The sequence below is a fragment of the Panthera tigris genome, chromosome C1, assembly GCF_018350195.1.
Source record: "Panthera tigris isolate Pti1 chromosome C1, P.tigris_Pti1_mat1.1, whole genome shotgun sequence".
Classification (NCBI taxonomy): Eukaryota; Metazoa; Chordata; class Mammalia; order Carnivora; family Felidae; genus Panthera; species Panthera tigris.
This window is the reverse complement of record NC_056667.1, coordinates 172,184,588-172,190,450: the sequence shown is the minus strand read 5'-3', so window position 1 is coordinate 172,190,450 and position 5,863 is coordinate 172,184,588.

The window sequence follows — 5,863 nt, the reverse complement described above, 5'->3', positions numbered from 1 at the left end:
GTTATTAATAGTAAAGTTAACTGGGGCCTAAGGTGAGAGAAAGTTCATGCTCCAGTACCATGCAATAGTAACAAGCAGAATGTTTTGCTGTTCTACATGCTTCATCAGGCTCAAAAGTTAAAATGCCATTGCTTCCTTTGAACTTGCCTGTCATGTTTTATTTCATGATAAATTATACAATATTACCTTCATAAACAGCATCTGAACCGTAGGGAGCCTCTTTTCTCTAGTTATTTGGAAAGACAAACAACTCTGCATGCTCTAAAATAAATGATGTTTCTTCTAATTCCAAGATTTTAATTGTTGAATTGTAATCACAAGGTATAGATGATATATTTGTTTAATTAAGAAAGTCTGATGTTCATGAGGAAATAAGAAAATGTGCAGCAGTGGCATATAAGAGTCAACACCAAGGGCTAAGATTTTCACGACTGAATTATCTTTGTGTCTACAATTAAATACAATTCATCTATCACATCATATTTAAGGGAGATAGTTTAAAATGCTTTAGGGGCGCCTGGGTGGCTCAGTCGGTTAAGCGTCCAACTTCAGCTCAGGTCATGATCTCACCATCTGTGAGTTCGAGCCCCGCATCCGGCTCTGTGCTGACAGCTCAGAGCCTGGAGCCTGCTTTGGATTGTGTGTCTCCCTCTGTCTCTGCCCCTCCCCTGCTTATGCTCTGTCTCTCTTTGTCTCAAAAATAAATAAAAACATTAAAAAAAATAAAATGCTTTATATGTTTATGAATCTGTAGTTTACATTGTATTCATCTGAACACCTAAAAACTTGGCTTTGAAGTAATTTTGGGTTGTATAATTTATTAGCAGCTTAATTTTTTTCATCTTTGACTCCATTTGGGTATATGAATTTAAAATGAATTCAGTTAAAGGGCAAATAAACGATGATGAAAATAGGATGGGAGTGACAATAAATTGTTCTCATTTGGTAGAAAGGCAAGAGAACTGCAGTGGGAGTCAGACCATGTCAATTCTGGTCCCAGGTCAACTTTCACTCATGATGGCACCTTTATCTTCCAGAACCCCTGTGACATAAACCGGATAGTTGTTTAACAAATAAGATTCCCTTTTCCTGTTGGACATACACACTTTTTTGCATTTTAGAAGTGCCCATTTGACTGAATTATGGCCAATGAACTCTCATACAAGTGATGTACACCATTTCTAGTCCTGGTGCACAAAAATTCCCACAGGCAAATGTTTCTTTCTTTACTCATTTGCTGAATGGAGAAGACTCAAAGCCCTGGTGACGGGCAGGTTCACAAGACAAAATAATCCCGGGACCCTGAATGACTTCATGAAGCAGAACTCCTTTTGCGGTTTCAAATTGAGCTATTGTCTGAGTTAAAAATAAGCATTTTTGCATTAAGTTACTGAAAATTTGAGGTTATTAGAGCAATTAGCCTTCTCACTAATACAATAGACAGGTTTCCTTCTGGTTTTAAATTCATGATTTGCCAAAAATCATGAAGAGTGAGCTTTGAATGTGAAGACATTTTCAAAAGCAAAAACCTTTATAAACCTAAGTAAAATTTTTCTAGTAGTCAAGGTAGACCCCCCAGAAATATTCAAAATCATTTACATTGAATATATTTTATTTTATTTTATTTTATTTTATTTTATTTTATTTATTTATTTATTTATTATTATTTTTTTTTAACGTTTATTTTTGAGACAGAGAGAGACAGAGCATGAACAGGGGAGGGGCAGAGAGTGAGGGAGACACAGAATCAGAAGCAGGCTCCAGGCTCTGAGCCATCAGCCCAGAGCCCGACTTGGGGCTGGACGGCGATATCGTGACCTGAGTTGAAGTCCGTCGCTTAACCCACTGAGCCACCCAGGCGCCCCATACATTGAATATATTTTAAAATATAAATGTTTATTCATTTTGAGAGACAACCTGAGGAGAGGGGCAGAGAGAGAGGAGGACAGAGGATCTGAAGCAGGCTCCATGCTGTCAGCACAGAGCCCAATTTGGAGCTTGAACTCATAAACTGTGAGATTATGACATGAGCTGAAGCTCAACCGACTGATTCACCCAGGCACCCTAATATTTATTTGAATAAGGCAGTGCTTATTCAAGTGTTTTGCACAATTTCAATATGCATAATCTTTAGTCACCATAGTTTAAACGACACCGGTTTTCCAATAGCACATTTCACATTTCAGTTGTTACCGTGTATTAACTGAGCATAAAATACAGACTTCACTTCTCTTCACTAGATCTTTGGTCCACAAATTACTACATAAATAACAGATATACACTGTGATTAGTGACCAATCATGTCATTTCTTTCAAAAGATGTTGGTGATTTTCCCAGTGTGCATATTATTAAATTAATGTCGAATGCAAAGTTGTCTAGCTTCTTTGTCGTCCATTGCTAAACCCCTGTGACACTTTACACAGATGGATACTTGGAAGAGGAAATTGGCTAACCAATGTGAAAGTAAGGAAACAAAAGATGATAGTGTTGGAAGTGAAATTCCAATTGAATGTAAATGTAGTTCTAGAAGGAATAGATCACTGTGGGCATATTAACACTGCCAACAGAGAGATTAGATATGGAGCCAGGGGAATTTAGTAATGGTGAACTTATTAACATACACCAGGAAAGGAGTTGTGATGAAAAAGAGAGAGATGTCCTAGAGAAAGTGGCATTGGCATAAAACTTAACATTAAAGGAGTATTTGGGGATATGTCATGACATTGAAAATACAAAGATAAAATGGGAGAAGCCGATCCAAACAGGAATATCACAATTTTCAAGGCATAAAAGAGGTGCTTGCTCTATGTTGTAGTATATGGCAAGGAAACACATTCACAGTACTCCTTATAAAAATTTTAAAGCGAAGAATTAAAGCATTTTAATTCTTAATGGTTCTGTTTGAAATTATAGTATGTTGAATAAATATCATCTTTACTATTTTTTTCATTTCCCTATATATTTATAACCAACCTAAGAGAGTTTTAAATGTTTTGACAAAAAATTATGAGTCACAATATAATTCTAAATCTTCCAATTGGTTATGAAGATCAGTTTGTACAATTTCAGCTTTTACAGTCCTTTCACATGGGTGGATCTTTTCTGAATTCTCTGTGTGGTTCTATTTATGCAAACACCTAATCTAATACCAATACTACACTGTCTTGATTACTAGAGATTTATACTAAGTCTTCAAAACACCCTAACAAATTTTGTTGGTTTTCAAAATTGTTTTGGCTATTCTATGCTCTTTGCACTTCTGTAATTTTCAAAATCAACTTATCAATTAAAAAATATCCTTCTGGGATTTTGATTGTCATTATTATTGAATCTATAGCTCATTTTTGGAGCAATTGTTATATAGTTTGAATCTTCTGGGGAGTTGAAGATGGTGTATCTCTCCATATATTTTGGTCTACTCTAATTTCTCTAAGCGATATCTGTAATTTTCATTCTACAGATCTTATATATGTTATGATTATCTCTGCTAAGTATTTCCTTTTTAAATTTATACTAGTATATATGAAATAATTTTATTTTATTTTAAAGTTTATTTATTTTGAGAGAGAGAGCAAGCGAGTGGGGGAGGGCTGAGAAAGAGGGAGAGAGAGAGAATCCCAAGCAGGCTCCCTGCTGAACTGCGGAGCCTGATGTGGTGCTTGATCTCCAGAACCCATGAGATCATGACTTGAGCTGAAATCAAGACTGTGTCACCTAGGCACCCTGAAATCATTTTTAACATTCACATAATTTAAAAGATTTTTTATTTTTAAGTAATCTCTACACCCAATGTGGGGCTTGGACTTACAACCCTGAGAGTCCCAGGCTCTACTGACTGATCCAGCCAGGGCTCCTGACATTTCACATAATTGAAAAAAAAAATTAATGTTTATTTATTTTTGAGAGAGACAGAGAGACAGAGCTTGACTGGGGGAGGGGGAGAGAGAGAGAGAGAGAGAGAGAGGGAGACACAGAATCTTTAGCAGGCTTCAGGCTCTGAGCTGTTAGCACAGAGCCTGATGTGGGGCTTGAACCCACGAACCATGAAGCTGAAGACAGACGCTTAACCAACTGAGTCACCCAGGTTCCCCTTACATAATTTTTTAAAGTGGGTATTTATATTCATATATTTATATATTTATATCTTCAGTTCTTTGGATAAATACCTACGAGTGGACTTTTAGATCATTGGTAAGTATAAGGTTAATTTTGTGAGAGAGTGCCAAACTGTTCCTGAGTGTCTGTACTTTAAATATTTTTAGTTGTATCTTATAATTTGATACATTTTCCATTTTCATTAAGTTTAAAGTATTAGAAAATTTCCATTGTGATTTTGTCTTTGAACCAGTGGTCATTTAGAAGTATGTTGTTTAATTTCTTAATACATAAGGATTATTATATTAATATTGCTTTCTCTTATTGATTTATAGTTTATATACAGAAAAAGCTTAGATCAAGAATTATATTCTATATGATTTCAATGTATTTTTAAAAATTTTTAGATGTTTTCTTTATTTTTGAGAGAGAAAGTGCAAGCAGGGGAGGGACAGAAGATCTGAAGCAGGCTATGTGCTGATAGGAGCAAGCCCCACCTGGGGCTTGAACTCACAAACCAGGAGATCATAACATGGTCTGAAGTCGGAAGCTCAACTGACTGAGCCACCCAGGTGCCCCTGATTTCAATATTTTTCAATTCATTGAGACTTGTTTTATGGCTCAGTATATGGTTTCTTTTGGTTAATATACCAGAGTGTTATTTGACCCTCCAAATTTTTTTTGCTTGGTTCTTTTGTCTGTGCTAACTATTGCCAAGAGAGCAGCATTGAAATCTCTGACTATATTTGTGGGTTTGCTTATTTTTCATTTTAATTCTATCAGTTTTTGCTTCATGTATTTTCAGGCTCTGTTTTTTGGGGTGCATATATATTTAGGATTTTTAGGTCTTTGTGATAAAGTGACCCCTTTATTATTACATAATGCTCTTCTTTATTCCCAGTAGTATTCCTTGTATTAAAGACTATTTTGTCTATAGTCATCCCAAACTTTTTTTGTTTAGTGTTAACATGTTATATCTTTTTCTATATATATATTTTTAAAAGTCTGTCTTTTTATTTAATGCAGGTTTTGTATAAGTAGCATATACTTGGGTCTTGTTTCTTTGTGCAGTCCGACAACTTTGTTTTTTCATTGGAATCTTCAGATCATTTACATTCTCACATTTAGTGCAAGTATCAATATCATTGGTTTAAATTTACCCTCTTTATCTCTGTTCTCCACTTGTCCTATATATTTTTTCCCATTTCCTCTTTTACTGCATTCTAATTGATTAACTGAGATTAGTTGAGTTTTAAAAAATAATTCCATTTTTATATCCACATTTGACTTTTTAGTTATATCTCTTTTTCTTAAAGTTTTAACTTTGCTCTGTTTCCAAAATATATCTTTACTTTTGAAAGGCAGCCTTCAGATAATGTTACACAGTTACAAATATTGTGAAAGACATTTACAATACATGGGAATGCAAGCTGGTGCAGCCACTCTGGAAACAGTATGGAGGTTCCTCAAAAAACTAAAAATAGAACTACTCTACCACCCAGCAACTGCACTACTAGGCATTTATCCACAGGATACAGGTGTGCTATTTCAAAGGGACACATGCACCCCCATGTTTATAGCAGCACTATCAACAATAGCCAAGGTATGGAAAGAGCTCAAATGTCTATTGATGGATGATGGGATAAAGAAAATGTGGTATATATATACAATGGAGTATTACTCAACAATCAAAAAGAATGAAATCTTGCCATTTGCAACTATGTGGAAGGAACTGGAAGGTATTATGCTAAGTGAAATTAGTCAGTC